Below are 19,631 nucleotides of genomic sequence, written 5' to 3' on the forward strand. Positions count from 1 at the left end.
GTTTCCATTTTTAACTACTTCTTTCTGATGTATTTTACGACTCCTGCATCTTTCAAAATTAAAGTAAACAGCAGAGAATGATAAGCTTTTCCCACCAAATAAAGAGATCAAATAACTGAAAATTCGCATGCAAATTGAATTTTGTAAATAAACAATATACACTCCTGGAAATGGAAAAAAGAACACATTGACACCGGTGTGTCAGACCCACCATACTTGCTCCGGACACTGCGAGAGGGCTGTACAAGCAATGATCACACGCACGGCACAGCGGACACACCAGGAACCGCGGTGTTGGCCGTCGAATGGCGCTAGCTGCGCAGCATTTGTGCACCGCCGCCGTCAGTGTCAGCCAGTTTGCCGTGGCATACGGAGCTCCATCGCAGTCTTTAACACTGGTAGCATGCCGCGACAGCGTGGACGTGAACCGTATGTGCAGTTAACGGACTTTGAGCGAGGGCGTATAGTGGGCATGCGGGAGGCCGGGTGGACGTACCGCCGAATTGCTCAACACTTGGGACGTGAGGTCTCCACAGTACATCGATGTTGTCGCCAGTGGTCGGCGGAAGGTGCACGTGCCCGTCGACCTGGGACCGGACCGCAGCGACGCACGGATGCACGCCAAGACCGTAGGATCCTACGCAGTGCCGTAGGGGACCGCACCGCCACTTCCCAGCAAATTAGGGACACTGTTGCTCCTGGGGTATCGGCGAGGACCATTCGCAACCGTCTCCATGAAGCTGGGCTACGGTCTCGCACACCGTTGGGCCGTCTTCTGCTCACGCCCCAACATCGTGCAGCCCGCCTCCAGTGGTGTCGCGACAGGCGTGAATGGAGGGACGAATGGAGACGTGTCGTCTTCAGCGATGAGAGTCGCTTCTGCCTTGGTGCCAATGATGGTCGTATGCGTGTTTGGCGCCGTGCAGGTGAGCGCCACAATCAGGACTGCATACGACCGAGGCACACAGGGCCAACACCCGGCATCATGGTGTGGGGAGCGATCTCCTACACTGGCCGTACACCACTGGTGATCGTCGAGGGGACACTGAATAGTGCACGGTACATCCAAACCGTCATCGAACCCATCGTTCTACCATTCCTAGACCGGCAAGGGAACTTGCTGTCCAACAGGACAATGCACGTCCGCATGTATCCCGTGCCACCCAACGTGCTCTAGAAGGTGTAAGTCAACTACCCTGGCCAGCAAGATCTCCGGATCTGTCCCCCATTGAGCATGTTTGGGACTGGATGAAGCGTCGTCTCACGCGGTCTGCACGTCCAGCACGAACGCTGGTCCAACTGAGGCGCCAGGTGGAAATGGCATGGCAAGCCGTTCCACAGGACTACATCCAGCATCTCTACGATCGTCTCCATGGGAGAATAGCAGCCTGCATTGCTGCGAAAGGTGGATATACACTGTACTAGTGCCGACATTGTGCATGCTCTGTTGCCTGTGTCTATGTGCCTGTGGTTCTGTCAGTGTGATCATGTGATGTATCTGACCCCAGGAATGTGTCAATAAAGTTTCCCCTTCCTGGGACAATGAATTCACGGTGTTCTTATTTCAATTTCCAGGAGTGTATTATTATGCCCTCTGCAATGTAGTTGAATTTCCTGTCATGGGATCCTCCCATCCTCAGCACAGAATGAGTGATTTTTTACACCTCTTTCTTTGGGAGGGGTGGGGAGGGAGGAGTCAAGGGTTGCAGGATGTAACATCCTCTGGTGGTGCCATTGTGCACTATTTCAGTCAATCCTTACGTATCACAGTGAACACACACACACGAAAATTTTCCAACAAGGCAACACCTCCAATCTGTAGCAGTGTCATTATATAGTTATGACATGTATTTGCTGGACATCAGCTTTTCCCACCAAATACAGAGACTGAACCCTTGAAGATTCAATTTTGTAAGTAAACAGTATATCCTCTGCTATGTAATTGACACTGGTTTCAATTTTGTATCATGAGATCCTTCCTCTTCAGCACAGACTATGTCTTTTTCCCACGAATTTCCATATGGGGGAGAGGAGAAGGAGTGGGGGAGTAAGGGGCTGGGGGATTTTCCAAAGAGGAAGGAGGTAATTAATTGATCAATTTAATTAATTAGTCATTTAATCTGATATCAAAAGTGTGGTTCTATTGGCGAGGGGAATGGGGTTGTGGACTTCCCAGAGGGGTGGGGAAGTATGTAGAGGGTGTGAAGGTTTCTCAGAAAGGCTGATTATCCCCAGGGGGTCATAAATCAATTAACAAGAGAACATCATTCCTCGTCAATGTATACTTGTATCTAAGTATATGCAACTTGCACAAACAAAATGTCCAAGAACAAACATTACCCTACAGCTGTTTCGTAGTTGTGATTGATTTTACAATGAAATCGTCACCTTGTTTCTCTGTATCGAAATCGGCTCGTTTTTCTTGCACACTCTGTAGTAGTAGTACTTTTAATTATCTGCAGATCAGTTTTACCAGGATACTGGACATGTCATAGTAATACAACTTAAGAACTGCAAAAGAACGTAATTCTGTAATAAACTTACAGGTCTAGAGTGACAAGTGTGGAACAGCTAGTCGGCCATGGCCATACAGTTGAAATCCTCCCAGCATTTTCCTAAAGAATTTTATGGAATCAACGAAAAATCAAAAAATCAGGATGGCCGTATGAGGACTATTCCACTTCCCAAATACACTCTATATTTATTTTAGGTGTATTCTCATCGCTGGAACTGAAAATCACTATTCATTCCTAGGAATTTTGTCTTTATTACGCTGTCTATGTATAATAATTGGAACACTGGGTAGCATACAGGGAATGGTTATACTGAAAATGTGCTGCCGAGTTCATGAATGAGCCACATTTTGGTGGCAGTTCCGCCACGTTGGTGGCGACTGTTCACATATGACGTCACGTATCTGCAGCGTGTGATTCGGGCTTCAATTTTTCAGAAGAGGTGAAGCAGGTCGGGACTAATTATCGCCCATAACTGCCCCAAGTCCTCCACAGAACTTTGTATTTATAGTATATAATAGTATCAACTATTCTGCTCATTACGCTTTGATATGACAATTGGTATAACGTGCGATATAAGTTTTCATATTTGCGTTCATTCAACGGTTATCCACTGGCCCATAAGTCATTTAATTTTGCACGAGGCGATTATCTCAGGGTAATGCCAAAGCAATGAGAGGACTTCGGAACGAAAAAGAAAGTCATGTCTACAGATCAACTTGAAGGTATGCGTTGATGTTCCTAAAACTTTCATTCTACAGCTCTGTTTCAGCTTCATACATCACACGAAATATAATAACAGTTCTAAGATAATGGAGGAAACGGTCGCCTGGAGTTAGTAGTACGCTCACTGCAGACCTACGTACTTAAACAACCCTCTCACAAAGTTCCTGGAGAGGCTGTTATGCGGATGACTGCCCGCATGGTAGGAGAACATGGGACTTAGTCAACACAGGTTTCACAAAGGTGACGCAGTTGAGGAGGCAATCAAACTGTGTTTGAATAGACTCTGTGGATCAGGCGACTCGGAAATACGTAATGGTAATTATGGTGGACATGGCAGGTGCTTCTACAAGTACGGCATCTCTACAAGTCTCTGAGTCATCAAATCCTCTGCAATTGCTTTGAAACTGCAGATGTAGCACAGGGATTGGCTCGCTGGACCCAATCAGATAAGCAAGAAGATCACAAAAAGCTTTATTCAGGTGCCAAGGTACAGTTCTGTTTTCTGGGCTGTCACATATGATTCCTGTAGGGATCACTATAAATAATGAATATAGTGGACAGAGTATTTGCTTCCACCGACAACATCCTCGCCTTAGTGACTGCTGATTAAGGATCGAATCTAGAAAAGAAAGTGAATGAGGCCCTAGCACAGACGCACATGTTGTGTGCGGAAAGCAAATGAAAAGCACCTGTGCAAGAAACTACATACATGCTATGTAACGGTAGACTCTCTGTAATGAAGACACTTGTTATTTATTTACATGTTATTTTAGTGAAGCAAAGCACTTCATCTGATCAGACAGTTGTTCGTTAACTCACACTCAGGCCTTACAAAGTGAGGGTGGTGAGACGACTGACCAGTTCAAATACCGCTGCTTGAAGTCAGTGCTGCAGCCATCTATTTCAGTCTGTGTATGGTGGAGACACTGATCGTGGTACACTTCTTCTAAGGGTAAAAACGGAACCCCTATTTTTGTTCTTTTGTTTGCCTGTCCGTCACTTAAGATCGCTTTTTCTTAGGAACGGGTAGAGGTGCAAACTTGAAATTTGTGTCACATACTAATGTCTACGGTCTCACAGTGGTGCAGAACTTTTAAGCTTTTAAGTCACTGTAATCAAAAGACATAAGTATTTATGTAACATATTTTGAAACTCGCTAACTCACTCATCAAAACCTACAGGGTGTGTATTGTGTACGAGTTGCATTCAAGTTCTAAGGCCTCCGATTTTTTTTCTAATTAACTACTCACCCGAAATCGATGAAACTGGCGTTACTTCTCGACGTAATCGCCCTGCAGACATACACATTTTTCACAACGCTAACGCCATGATTCCATGGCAGCGGCGAAGGCTTCTTTAGGAGTCTGTTTTGACCACTGGAAAATCGCTGAGGCAATAGCAGCACGGCTGGTGAATGTGGGGCCACGGAGAGTGTCTTTCATTGTTGGAAAAAGCCAAAAGTCACTAGGAGCCAGGTCAGGTGAGTAGGGAGCATGAGGAATCACTTCAAAGTTGTTATCACGAAGAAACTGTTGCGTAACGTTAGCTCGATGTGTGGGTGCGTTGTCTTGGTGAAACAGCACATGCGCAGCCCGTCCCGGACGTTTTTGTTGCAGTGCAGGAAGGAATTTGTTCTTCAAAACATTTTCGTAGGATGCACCTGTTACCATAGTGCCCTTTGGAACGCAGTGGGTAAGGATTACGCCCTCACTGTCCCCGAACATGGACACCATCATTTTTTCAGCACTGGCGGTTACCCGAAATTTTTTTGGTGGCGGTGAATCTGCGTGCTTCCACTGAGCTGACTGGCGCTTTGTTTCTGGATTGAAAAATGGCACCCACGTCTCATCCATTGTCACAATCGTCGAAAAGAAAGTCCCATTCATGTTGTCATTGCGCGTCAACATTGCTTGGCAACATGCCACACGGGCAGCCATGTGGTTGTCCGTCAGCATTTGTGGCACCCACCTGGATGACACTTTTCGCATTTTCAGGTCGTCATGCAAGATTGTGTGCACAGAACCCACAGAAATGCCAACTCTGGAGGCGATCTGTTCAACAGTCATTTGGCGATCCCCCTAAACAATTCTCTCCACTTTCTCGATCATGTCGTCAGACGCACTTTCGACACATCCATAACTCCATCACCACATGTCTCCTTCAACTGTCGATGAATTTCAATTTGTTTCACACCACGCAAATTCAGAAAACGAATGATTGCACGCTGTTCAAGTCAGGAAAACGTCGCAATTTTAAGTATTTAAAACAGTTCTCATTCTCGCCGCTGGCGGTAAAATTCCATTTTCCGTACGGTGCTGCCATCTTTGGGACGTATTGACAATGAACGCGGCCTCATTTTAAAACAATGCGCATGTTTTCCAGTCCGGAGAAGAAAAATCGGAGGCCTTAGAACTTGAATGAACCTCGTATTTAAAACGGGGACCTAGAAAAGAAGGAGAGGCTTCGTCCCGCTGTTGCCCTCAGTGGTTCACAGCCCCACAACAGGCCACAGCACTCCACCAAACCCACCGCCGCTCGCACCGAACCCAGGGTTATTGTGCGGTTGCCCCCACGGATAAGTCTCATACCGGACGAATGTATCCCCAAATGTTTGCGTGGTTGAGTAATTATGGTGTAGGCATACGTATAGGCAATGTCTGTGCAGCAGTCGCCGACATACACTCCTGGAGATGGAGAAAAGAACACATTGACACCGGTGTGTCAGACCCACCATACTTGCTCCGGACACTGCGAGAGGGCTGTACAAGCAATGATCACACGCACGGCACAGCGGACACACCAGGAACCGCGGAGTTGGCCGTCGAATGGCGCTAGCTGCGCAGCATTTGTGCACCGCCGCCGTCAGTGTCAGCCAGTTTGCCGTGGCATACGGAGCTCCATCGCAATCTTTAACACTGGTAGCATACCGCGACAGCGTGGACATGAACCGTATGTGCAGTTGACGGACTTTGAGCGAGGGCGTATAGTGGGCATGCGGGAGGCTGGGTGGACGTACCGCCGAATTACTCAACACGTGGGGCGTGAGGTATCCACAGTACATCGATGTTGTCGCCAGTGGTCGGCGGAATGTGCACGTGCCCGTCGACCTGGGACCGGACCGCAGCGACGCACGGATGCACGCCAAGACCGTAGGATCCTACGCAGTGCCGTAGGGGACCGCACCGCCACTTCCCAGCAAATTAGGGACACTGTTGCTACTGGGGTATCGGCGAGGACCATTCGCAACCGTCTCCATGAAGCTGGGCTACGGTCCCGCACACCGTTAGGCCGTCTTCCGCTCACGCCCCAACATCGTGCAGCCCGCCTCCAGTGGTGTCGCGACAGGCGTGAATGGAGGGACGAATGGAGACGTGTGGTCTTCAGCGATGAGAGTCGCTTCTGCCTTGGTGCCAATGATGGTCGTATGCGTGTTTGGCGCCGTGCAGGTGAGCGCCACAATCAGGACTGCATACGACCGAGGCACACAGGGCCAACACCCGGCATCATGGTGTGGGGAGCGACCTCTTACACTGGCCGTACACCACTGGTGATCGTCGAGGGGACACTGAGTAGTGCATGGTACATCCAAACCGTCATCGAACCCATCGTTCTACCATTCCTAGACCGGCAAGGGAACTTGCTGTTCTAAGAGGACAATGCACGTCCGCATGTATCCCGTGACACCCAACGTGCTCTAGAAGGTGTAAGTCAACTACCCTGGCCAGCAAGATCTCCGGATCTGTCCCCCATTGAGCATATTTGGGACTGGATGAAGCGTCGTCTCACGCGGTCTGCACGTCCAGCACGAACGCTGGTCCAACTGAGGCGCCAGGTGGAAATGGCATGGCAAGCCGTTCCACAGGACTACATCCAGCATCTCTACGATCGTCTCCATGGGAGAATAGCAGCCTGCATTGCTGCGAAAGGTGGATATACACTGTACTAGTGCCGACATTGTGCATGCTCTGTTGCCTGTGTCTATGTGCCAGTGGTTCTGTCAGTGTGATCATGTGATGTATCTGACCCCAGGAATGTGTCAATAAAGTTTCCCCTTCCAGGGACAATGAATTCACGGTGTTCTTATTTCAATTTCCAGGAGTGTATTTATTTTGATCGGTACAGGCCTGTGCTTGATGAGAGCGATTAATGTACGAAAAGCGAAGTTATTCAATAGAAACAGTACTCGACTATGACCAATGAATTTCATGTCTCTAATATTCAGTAAATTCCCAAGTGTTACGAGGTGGTTTTCTTGATATAAACAATTCGATCTACTGGTATTTCACCATCAACTGGTTGCACCTTCCCTTATAAATTATATTCCTGAGTCTAACTACATTCCTAAATGCTGTTGCCTACATATTATAGGTTCACTGTGTTATAATTTACCCTAAGGAATTAGAACCTAAAATTATTGTGGTTTCATACTGCATAGAGCCAATGACATCTCATACATAATTACTTGTACATCGTTTTCTTTTAACTGAAGTATATTGCATCCCTTGCAGATATTTGGAAAACAAAACCAATGTACTTACTAAACGTATGTGTAGCTAGTTTTACATACAACTAAATGCATAGGACTTTATTCGCCTGAATTTTATTATGGTCAACGCTAATGTTTTCGTAACACAAACAATGTGAAATTACATACGAAAAGCAGGAAACTACATTCTTATATCTGCCACATATGCTCATAGCATTTACATCGTCATGTACACTAATGGCCACTAAAATTGCTACACTAAGAGGAAATGCAGATGATAAACGGGTTTTCATTAGACAAATATATTATACTAGAACAGACATGTGATTACATTTTCACGCAGTTTTGGTGCATACATCCTGAGAAATCAGTACCCAGAACAACCACCTCTGGCCGTAATAACGGCCTTGATACGCCTGTGCATTGAGTCAAACACAGCTTGGATGGCTTGTACGGTTACAGCTGCCCATGCAGCTGCAACACGATACCACAGTTCATCACGAGTAGTGACTGGTGTATTGTGACGAGACAGTTGCTCGGCCACCATTGAGCATTCGTTTTCAATTAGTGAGAGATATGGAGAATGTACTGGCCAGGGCAGCAGTCGAACATTTTCTATATCGAGAAAGGCCCGTACAGGATCTGCAATATGCAGTTGTGCATTATCCTGCTAAAAAGTAGGGTTTCGCCGGGATCGAGTGAAGGGTAGAGCCACGGGTCGTAACACATATGAAATGTAACGTCCACTGTTCAAAGTGCCGTCATTGATACCCATACCATCACGCCGGGTGATACGCCAGTATGGCGATGGCGAATACACGCTTCCAATGTGCGTTCACCGCAACGTCGCCAAACACGGATGCGACCATCATGATGCTGTTAACAGAACCTGGATTCGCCCGAAAAAATGACGTTTTGCCGTTCACGCACACAGGTTCGTCGTCGAGTACACCATCACAGGCGCTCCTGTATGTGATGCAGCGTCAAGGGTAACCGCAGCCATGGTCTACGAGCTGATAGTCCATACTGCTGCAAACGTCATTGAACTGTTCGTGCATATGGTTGTTGTCTTGCAAACGTCCCCATCTGTTGACTCAGGGATCGAGACGTGGCTGCACGATCCGTTACAGCCATGCGGATAAGATGCCTGTCATCTCGACTGCTAGTGATACGTGGCCGTTGGGATCCAGCACGGCGTTCCGTATTACCCTCCTGAACCCACCGATTCCATATTCTGCTAACAGTCATTGGGTCTAGACCAACGCGAGCAGCAATGTCGTGATACGATAAACCGCAATCGCGATAGGCTACAATCCGACCTTTAACAAAGTCGGAAGCGTGTTGGTACGCATTTCTTCTCCTTACACGAGGCATCACAACAACGTTTCACAGGCAACGCTGGTCAACTGCTGTTTGTGTATGAGAAATCGGTTGGAAACTTTCCTCATGTCAGCACGTTGAAGGTGTCGCCACCGGCGCCAACCTTGTTTGAATGCTCTGAAATGCTAATCATTTGCATATCACAGCATCTTATTCCTGTCGGTTAAATTTCGTGTCTGTAGCACGTCATCTTCGTGGTGTGGCAGTTTTAATGGCCAGTAGTGTATTATCGCTGAAGTACTAGTCACTGGGATCGTACAGTAAGTGTCGATGTTTGCATAGCTCTGGACCATCTTTGGCACGACTTGTAAACAACATCCACTGAAGTGTCAAAGAAACTGTTATAGGCATGCGTGTTCAAATATGCGTATGCAGATATCTAAAGAGGCACTATACGGCGCTGCAGTTGACAATGCCTATATAAGACAACAACTGTCTGGCACAGTTGTTAGATCGGTTACCGATGCTACAATCGCAGGTTATATAGATTTAAAATGGTTCAAATGGCTCTGAGAACTATGGGACTTAACAGCTATGGTCATCAGTCCTCTAGAACTTAGAACTACTTAAACCTAACTAACCTAAGGACAGCACACAACACCGAGCCATCACGAGGCAGAGAAAATCCCTGACCACGCCGGGAATCGAACCCGGGAACCCGGGCGTGGGAAACGAGAACGCTACCGCACGACCACGAGATGCGGGCTATAGATTTAAGTGAGTTTGAATTTGGTGTCATACATGGCGCATGAGCGATGGGACAGAGCATCTCCAACGTGGCGATGAAGAGGGGATTGTCCCGTTCGACCATTTTACGAGTGTACCGTGAGTACCAGGAATACGGTAAAACATCAAATCACCGACGGCACTGCGTCCGAAGAAAGATCCTGCAAGAACGGGACCAACGACGACTGAAGAGAATCGTTGAACGTGACAGAAGTGCAACTCTTCCGCAAATTGCTGCAGATTTCAACAAGTGTCAGTGTGCGAATCATTCAACGAATCATCATCGATAGGGGCTTTTTGAGCCAAAGACCCCCTCGTGTACCCTTGATGACTGCACGACACAAATCTTTACGCCTTTCCCGGGCCCGTCAACAACAACATTGGAGTTTTGATGACTGGAAACATATTGCCTCGTCCGACGAGTCTCGTTTCAAATTGTATCAAGTGGACGGACGTGTACGGGTGTGGAGACAACCTCATGCATAGACCCTGTATGTCAACAGGGGACTGTTCAAGGTGGTGGAAGCTCTATAATGGTGTGGGGAGTGTGCAGATGGAGTGATACAAGAGCCCTGATATGTCTGTTTACGACTCTGACAGGTGACACGTACGTAAGCATCCTATCTGGTCACCTGGATCCATTCATGTGCATTGTGCATTCCGATGGACTTGGGCAATGCCAGCAGGACAATGCGACACCCCACACGTCCAGAATTGGTACATAGTGGCTCCAGGAACACTCTTCTTAGTGTAAACACTTTCGCTGCCCACCAAACTTCCCAGACATGAACGTTATTGAGCATATCTGGGATGCCTTTCTACTTGCTGTTCAGTAGACATCTGCACCCTTTCGTACCCTTACGGATTTACGGGCAGCCCTGCAGGTTTCATGATGTCAGTTCCATCCAGCACTACTTTAGACATTAGTCGAGTCCAAGCCACGTCGTGTTACGGCACTTCAAACTGCTCGCGGGAGCCCTACACGATATTAGGCAGATGTACAAATTTCTTTGGCTCTTCAGTGTAGTTGTGCTGTCGGCAGTATGAAGAGTGCCTGCTCTCGTAGTAAGATGACGGTCAATATGACATGAAAGAGAGAAGTGTCTGGTAAGTTTTTACTATTGACGAAGTAATTCATGTTACTGTGGTATATGACAACAGGTAACACTGTATAAATATAATGTCAGTGTTTCGTGATATGATTTGACACATTTGTTACAATACTTTATGTGTTGTATTTTTATTCCCAGTGACGAAATATGGATTTTATATTGCACTGCCTGACAAAAAGGTGGAGGCCTCAGAATCAGAAGAAGAGCGGGTACCAGGTATTATTTCAGTGATAAAGAGAGATCGAGTCAAGTTTACGAAGAACTTGACAGTGCGGTCGTCTGATGTAGTGCAGAACCGCGATTCACAGCCGTTAATTACACTACTGGCCATTAAAATTGCTACACCACGAAGATGACGTGCAACAGACGCGAAATTTAACCGACAGGAAGAAGATGCTGTGATATGCAAATGATTAGCTTTTCACAGCAATCACACAAGGTTGACGACGGTGGCGACACCTACAACGTGCTGACGTGAGGAAAGTTTCCAACCGATTTCTCATACACAAACAGCAGTTGACCGGCGTTCCCTGGTGAAATGTTGTTGTGATGCCTCGTCTAAGGAGGAGAAATGCGTACCATCACGTTTCCGACTTTGATAAAGGTCGGATTGTAGCCTATCGCGATTGCGGTTTATCGTATCGCGACATATCTGCTCGCGTTGGTCGAGATACAATGACTGTTAGCAGAATATGGAATCGGTGGGTTCAGGAGGGTAATACGGAACGCCGTGCTGGATCCCAACGGCCTCGTATCACTAGCATTCGAAATGACAGGCATCTTATCCGCATAGCTGTAACGGATTGTGCAGCCACCTCTCGATCCCTGCGTCAACAGATGGGGACGTTTGCAAGACAACAACCATCTGCTCGAACAGTTCGATGACGTTTGCAGCAGCATGGACTATCAGCTCGGAGAACTCGGAGACCATGGCTGGGGTTACCCTTGACGCTGCATCACAGACAGGAGCGCCTGCGATGGTGTACTTAACGACGAACCTGGGTGCACGAATTGCAAAACGTCATTTTTTCTGATGAATCCAGGTTCTGTTTACAGCATCATGATAGTCGCATCCGTGTTTGGCGACAACGCGGTGAACGCACATTGGAAGCGTGTATTCGTCATCGCCACACTGGCGCATCACCCGGCGTGATGGTATGGGGTGCCATTGGTTACACGTCTCCGTCACCTCTTGTTCGCATTGACGGTGCTTTGAACAGTGGACGTTACATTTCAGATGTGCTACGACCTGTGGCTCTACCCTCCATTCGATACCTGCGAAACCCTACATTTCAGCAGGATAATGCACGACCATATGTTGCAGGTCCTGTACGGGCCTTTCTCGATACAGAAAATGTTCGACTGCTGCCCTGGCCAGCACATTCTCCAGATCTCTCACCCATTGAAATCGTCTTGTCAATGGTGGCTGAGCAACTGTCTCGTCACAATACGCCAGTCACTATTCTTGATGAACTGTGGTATCGTGTTGAAGCTGCATGGGCAGCTGTACCTGTACACGCCATCCAAGCTCTGTATGACTCAATGCCCAGGCGTATCAAGGCCGTTATTACGGCCAGAGGTGGTTGTTCTGGGTACTGATTTCTCAGGATGTATGCACCAAAATTGCGTGAAAATGTAATCACATGTCAGTTCTAGTGTAATATATTTGTCCAATGAATACCCGTTTATCATCTGCATTTCTTCTTTGTGTAGCAATTTTAATGGCCAGTAGTGTAGTAATGTACGCTTCATACTTACGGCAGACTCGAAATGCTGCCGTTTGTATTGTGGTGTTAACGGCAGCCCGCACATGAACCAGCTGCTGTTAGTCACCGACCAACGATGCGGGATTACACAGAATATCGGAGGGAGTACATTACTCATTATCGGATGGCAAAAGGAGGTGCTTCTTGCACAATACAGTGATCATCCCTTGTGGTGGTCAGATGTGGTCGACTGGAGCCTTGATGAGGATATGGCCACTCTCATGTTCTATTGCAGTCCACTGTCGAGCCATTGTCACACCTGAACGCGCCATAAATCTGAACATTACACGATTCGAATAGGTGGAAACTCAAGGTCCGTAATGAGGCACCTTTCAAACCTAGTCAGGCGGTGTCTGACACGAGTATCCGTATCCTTCAGGTACGCAACTTGTAACACTGTTCACGCCCCTTACACAGTACCAGGCCTGGTGACAACACTCAACACGAATAACAGTAATGTATTCACCTGAAGATGCGCCGAAATATCGTACCAGCAAACTACAGATATCCGGCAGTTCTCTCGAAATTTTATAGAATACTAATGTTCCCTGGTGACCGTTTAACCTGTCACACATCACTGCAAGTCTAAAGATTTACAAGCCTACCTATGGTTTGAATGTGTATGAAGTTACTTTAACATCCGAACATGTGTTCTGGGTGATTCAGTTTTGTGTTAGGTAGTGTATATGACGTCAAAGTTTTTATTTCGCCTTTTATGATACTGTAAATATTTTGTGAGAGTTTGCGACATCAACTTATGACAGATTTTCGTAAACGTATACAGCAGATAGCGGTATATTGCGAGCTCAGTTTGTAATGCTCTTCATATGTTCTTTACACTGGTATAGAGTACACCTGAGGATTGTCTGTGGATGGAAACCGATTCTATAACAAAAAAAAGTTATCAGCAACTGTAGGTGGCGAATTGTGACGTTTTTCAAATATCTGTGAACTCTGTGGAACCACCTTATTAAAATAATCATATGATTTTTATCCGGCTGTCGCGAAGTTCTGTGAACAAACTCTACTGCCACGTCAGTCTGAATTGCTAAATGACACTCGATTTACTCGGTGAAAGGCTCCTTCCAACATATCCAAATCAGCTAAAACACTTACAAATTCCTAAAGGCAAACTGATCGTCAATAAGAGATCCTCAGTTTTTTTTCCATTCTGTGTATTATTCTTACCAGTAACTTTGAGTGCATTAGCCGATAAGCTGTTTGTGAGATAGTATTCTCAATTATGTGCCCTTGCTATCTTCGAGATGGTGTGGATAAAATTTTTATGAAACTCTGTTGGTATGACTCCGTTTTCACAGATTCTATCAAGCAATCTGTTTAGTCGTTTTGCTGCAATTTTCCCAAACCATTTTAGAATTGCCAAAGGAAACTTGTGCACGCCTTCTGCTTTATTCAATAGCAAGTCTACCAAAGCTGGGTGAAAATGACTGGTAATGGATATCAGGCAGTCGATCTCCGTCGTAGATTCCTTCAATTTATTCTGGCCACCTATCCACTGTTGCTGTATAACAGTTTAAAACTAACCGAAAATACAATATTTCACTTCGTAGCGATAACCTGTGGTATACAACATACAACCCAAACCAGTCAAGAATGAAGGCCGCGCAGCTGTGTTTATGCGTTCGATCATCAGAGGATAGCGTATTTTTCGAAGCTTCTATTTCCCCACTTATCGGCAATTTCCACTTCGCTTCCTCTCGTGTTGCACAATCACTGAATGCGCAGTTGAACGTAACAGACGCACTTCGCGGCTGCCCTCACTATATTGGCTCCAATTTGGCAGTAGATCTGGCGGAAATTGGCGCGACAACAGGACGGGACACAGGATTCCTCGCCTCGCCACGCCGCCGACTAAGGACAATTTCCGGCTGCAGATTGCATGTCGGCCCTCGCCGCGTGCTGCGGTTGACCACAGGGCTCTGTGCGCATGTCGCCATAATCACACCGCTGGCAGTGCTGTCCGTCTGCTGTCTGCGAGTACAGTCCACAAGGTGTGTAATCGGCCCGTTTAGGCACTTCACAAGAACTGATTACAATTCTGTAACGTACTGAAACAGTTGTAGACATTCTCCTTTTTCTAACAGCAAGTTTCTTACATTTCCCAAAACCTCGTAACCTGTTTCATAATTGCTTCTAGAAAAACATCCATATTAAATAACCAAATATGTCCAATTTATGATGATAGGACAAATGATTCTAGAGGCTAATAGTTGTTTCTATATCAGTTTAAAAGTTGAGGAAACGATGTTTAAAGGATTTGACTAGAGTGTTCCTTTGAAGTCCTGGAAAATCGTTGGTGTAAACCGGAAGGACAGAATACTGATAAAATAACAGCATTCATAAGACAAAGAGAATTGATGAGGAAACAAATTAGACAGGTTTCGGAAAGCTGTTAAAGAATGTTATAGCATGTTCCCGCTATCTTTCTATACATCTATCCCGACACCTATATTACCATAGTATTACGTATTAGGATATCTTTCCGCACCATTTACGTATGGAGCCGAAGGCAAATGGTTGCATTAATGTCTTTGTCTGTGCTGCAATAAGCATATCTTCGCGATCCGCACGAGGGCGATAGGGTGTGTTTCTACTATGTTCTTGAATTCCTCGCCTAACTGTGGTCCTTGGAAATTTGTAAGTAGGAATTCGTAGGATACTTGGAGTTTAAATTGGAGATTCTGCCAATTATGTTTTCTTTAGCATCTCCTTGAAGCTGTCTCTTGCATCAAACAAAGATGTCACAGTTCGCGCTGCCCTTTTTCATATATATCCGGAACCACTTGCTAGTCCTTTCTGGGTATAGGTCCCACGCAATTGAACGGTATCGTAGCACGCTTCGCATGAGTATTTCGTAAGAAATTCCCGCCGGCCGGGATGGCCGTGCGGTTCTAGGCGCTACTGTCTGGAACCACAGGACCGCTACGGCCACAGGTTAGAATCCTGCCTCTGGCATGGATGTGTGTGATGTCCTTAGGTTAGTTAGGTTTAAGTAGTTCTAAGTTCTAGGGGACTGATGACCTCAGAAGTTAAGTCCCATGGTGCTCAGAGCCATTTGAACCATTTTAAGAAATTCCCTTTGTAGGCTGTCTCCGTTTTGTCACGTACCATACCAATGAACCGAAGTCTGAAACCTGCTTCACCTACAGCTGATCATATGTGGCCCTACAACGTCATATCCCGGAAATTGTCACAGCTAGGTGTTTTTATGAGTTAGCTGGTTCGATTTATGACTCACTGACTTTGTAGTCATAGGATACTACATTCTTCTCTTCCGTGATGTCCACATTTTTACATTTCTGTAGATTTGATGCGAGTTGTCAATCGTCGCACCACTTTCATATCATCAAGATCTGACTGGATATTTCGGCAATTTTTTTTTATTTTGGGGCGGGGAGGGGTAGGCCTACTTCATTGTACATAACTGTATCATCTGCCAAACTTCTTTCCTGTGATCCGGTGAGGTAAAATTTCACCATTCTGATCAGGAATGTTGTCCGTCATTGAATTTCCTAGAGCTATTTGCGTTCACGATGGCAAGACCAAGACAACCAATGTTTTCAGCCCATGCAAAGAATGAATCGTTTGTACAATCAGGCAGTTGAAATAAAATCACAGATTGAGGCAGCGGATGAAATTATTAAGTGAATCGCGTCCGGGACACTCTTTTCTCGGTGATGATGATGATGATGATGTTTGGTTTGTGGGGCGCTCAACTGCGTGGTCATCAGCGCCCGTACAATTATCCAATCTTTGCTCAGTCCAATTTCGCCACTTTCCTGGATGATGATGAAATGATGAGGACAACACAAACACCCAGTCATCTCGAGGCAGGTGAAAATCCCTGACCCCGCCGGGAATCTTTTCTCGGTGTCTTTGCGTTAGCCCCGCTTGGAGACGGCAACCCTGGGGCAGAAAACGTTCACGGGGCCGCCATAAAGACGTGACAGGGGAACGTGAGCGGAGCTACTCTTTAGTGTTGGCAACAGAGACTGTGTTTTCAGTCGAGGAGGCACGCTACCCAGGCTGTAAATCTGCTGGAGACACCGCACCCCAACTCACTTACTCGGCTCACACGTTCTGCTCACTCTCACGCTTCGCCTCATTCCTGACATTCGGTTTTCACCTTTGGGTACACTGGCGTAGCAATCTGCAGCGAAGCTACAAAACAGCACCGACAGACGGCGGAGTGGAGACTACGGTCGGGAGTTCGACGCTACGATATGCTGTCCTACGGGCGGTGCGCTGTCTAAGCTGCAGCTTGCAGCGAATTCCTACAACTCTCATGGATAATTAACAACTCCCATTGTCACTCAGCATAGGTTTCCCTTGGATGTGTTTAAAATTGGAAAAAAAATTATTTGTTTCTTCTGCAAGCATTACAATTACTTGGTCTGATGCTATGTTGTCGCTCCGTTTCCAGCATACTAATGGTTAGAGCAAGCGAACTTTTTTATCCGATTAAGACTTCTTGTAGTCTAACAATTTCGCAATTGTGATAGGTATATTTCCGCTAATAATCTAGTACTGTTGGTTAGTGGCTCCCAAAACTTTCATTCGTACTGAAGAAATCACAGAGATTAGTTGATATTCTACTGTTTCTTGTGTGTAACAATACGGCCTGTCGCATTACACTCATGCAGAAAGTGTCGGCAGAAAAGTCCGCAGCTACCACGATCACAGTACAGGAGATGTTCTCTGGAAGTTACAACTTATTTACCTGCAGAAAGGGAAGGGAGTGACAGGAAAAGACTGACAGCCAAGATTTGTGATGTCGACGTGAAAGGTGGGCATATTATGTCGTGTGACGTGTGATATCCCACATTACGAGCAGCGGACAGCGCGGCACGGCGGAAAGATGTGCATCCGAGACGTTGAGAGAGAAAAGCGCGGAGGATGCGATAAGTAGGCAAAGCGGAAGCGGAGCAGTTTGTTTACAGCCCTGATCTCAGTACTATGCACTTTTGTGGTATTACCTAAAAGCACATTGGCAGGGAACCCTTGAGTGCTAGGTCGCAAAAGGTCAAAGCTGTTTTCGGCATTCGACGCCCACGTAATGTCTACCATGTAAACACAATATCGGCTGCTAATAGCAACAGCGGGCGGGACTGGCGCTATTCAGTGATGAGCACAGAGCTCACGTAGCTGAACTGCTTCACAGATAAGTAACTGACAACAGTGCTGCAGTGCTAGTGGTTTTGATACAAAGCAGAGCAATGACAAAGCGAGCATTACATTATACCTACAACAACAGTTGCCGAAGTTGACATTTCGTCAGAAAGGAACCCAAGGTATTCCACATAGTGAGGAAGAAGTGTCTTATGAAATATTAGCGTTTTTGCAAAAAATGGTTCAAATGGCTCTGAGCACTATGGGACTTGACATCTGAAGTTATCAGTCCCCTAGAACTTAGAACTACTTAAGCCTAACTAAGCTAAGGACATCATACACATCCATGCCCGAGGCAGGATTCGAACCTGCGACCGTAGTGGTCGCGCGGTTTCAGACTGAAGCGCCTAGAACCGCTCGGCCACAGCTGCCAGCTTAGCGTTTTTGCAAGATGATCCTGTGGAATGTGAGTTGTCCTATACACTCGACTGTGCGGACTATGTACACTAGGAGTATAATGATAATGATAAATGCTTAACAAGTGAAAGTGATACTGAAACATGCGTCGAACCATGTGCTTCGTCATCCTTGTCGGACAGCAGCCACACATCCCGTCTCCAGTAAAATATTGTAAAGGAGCGGGTACTAAACATAATCTCGTACATGGAAGATCATCCGCAGCATATTAATAAATATATTTATAAACAGCTTTCCAATAAGTCCACAACGATATGACCGGGTAGCGCATAAGAAAAACTACAGATATTCAAGGTGCTTTTTTTACAGGAACTGGTGTCTGCGAGTTTCAGGGATGCTCCACATAATTTACAGGATGTGCATGAGAGTGATCCACTACGCTATGCACATCAAATTGCGCGCGACGTAGATTATAGTGACTTCAAGAGAAGCAGAGGATAGATGCATAACTTCAAACAGTGCTACAGCACTGGAAGACGTAATGTAGCGAAAGTTCAAACAAAGTGTCAACTTAGCGATGAACAGCAGTCTTCTGAAAAGGCCAGAAAATTTGTAGATGAGGTAAATAAACTTATCCTATTCTTCAGTAAGGAATTTGTTTTCACCTCCGACCAGTCGGGATTTGAGGAGGAAAAGCATATGAAAGGAACCCGGGAAATTAAATGCACAAATAGAACTGTATCAAGATCAGCTGACATCAATGCCTTAACGCATTCGTATACAACTATGCCGACTTGGATGGTACGAGGTGCATTCAAGTTCTAAGGCCTCCGATTTTTCTTCTCCGGACTGGAAAGAGATAGAAACATGCGCATTGTTTTAAAATGAGGCCGCGTTCATTGTCAATACGTCCCAGAGATGGCAGAACCGTACGGCAGATGGAATTTTACCGCCAGCGGCGAGAATGAGAACTGTTTTAAATACTTAAAATGGCGACGTTTTCCTTACTTGAATAGCGTGCAATCATTCGCTTTCTGAATTTGCGTGGTGTGAAACAAATTGAAATTCATCGACAGTTGAAGGAGACATGTGGTGATGGAGTTATGGATGTGTCGAAAGTGCGTTCGTGGGTGCGACAGATTAATGAAGGCAGAACATCGTGTGACAACAAACCGAAACAGCCTCGGGCTCGCACAAGCCGGTCTGACGACATGATCGAGAAAGTGGAGAGAATTGTTTTGGGGGATCGCCGAATGACTGTTGAACAGATCGCCTCCAGAGTTGGCATTTCTGTGGGTTCTGTGCACACAATCCCGCATGACGACCTGAAAATGCGAAAAGTGTCATCCAGGTGGGTGCCACGAATGCTGACGGA

Source organism: Schistocerca cancellata, chromosome 4 (assembly GCF_023864275.1).
Source record: "Schistocerca cancellata isolate TAMUIC-IGC-003103 chromosome 4, iqSchCanc2.1, whole genome shotgun sequence".
NCBI lineage: Eukaryota > Metazoa > Arthropoda > Insecta > Orthoptera > Acrididae > Schistocerca > Schistocerca cancellata.